The following is a 239-nucleotide window of genomic DNA, read 5'->3' as shown; positions in this document are numbered from 1 at the left end:
TGATCCGCATGAATTAGCTTGTCGAGTCTAAGAGAATGAAGTTGCACCCAAAAAGTGATGAGGGGGTAGAGAGCCATGTGATTGCTTGGGCCTGAAATGCTTGCTTCTATACAAATGTCGTTTAGAGTCGTAGTGCGTCGCTTGAGGACAAACAGCGAAATTAAGTTGAGGGTGTTGATATACTGTGAGTTTACGATATTTCTAATACAGTTCACTTACAAGTTGTATGTGTCTAGGGG

This window comes from Solanum tuberosum, unplaced genomic scaffold (genome assembly GCF_000226075.1).
Source record: "Solanum tuberosum cultivar DM 1-3 516 R44 unplaced genomic scaffold, SolTub_3.0 scf00587, whole genome shotgun sequence".
Classification (NCBI taxonomy): Eukaryota; Viridiplantae; Streptophyta; class Magnoliopsida; order Solanales; family Solanaceae; genus Solanum; species Solanum tuberosum.
This window is presented reverse-complemented; position numbering follows the sequence as displayed.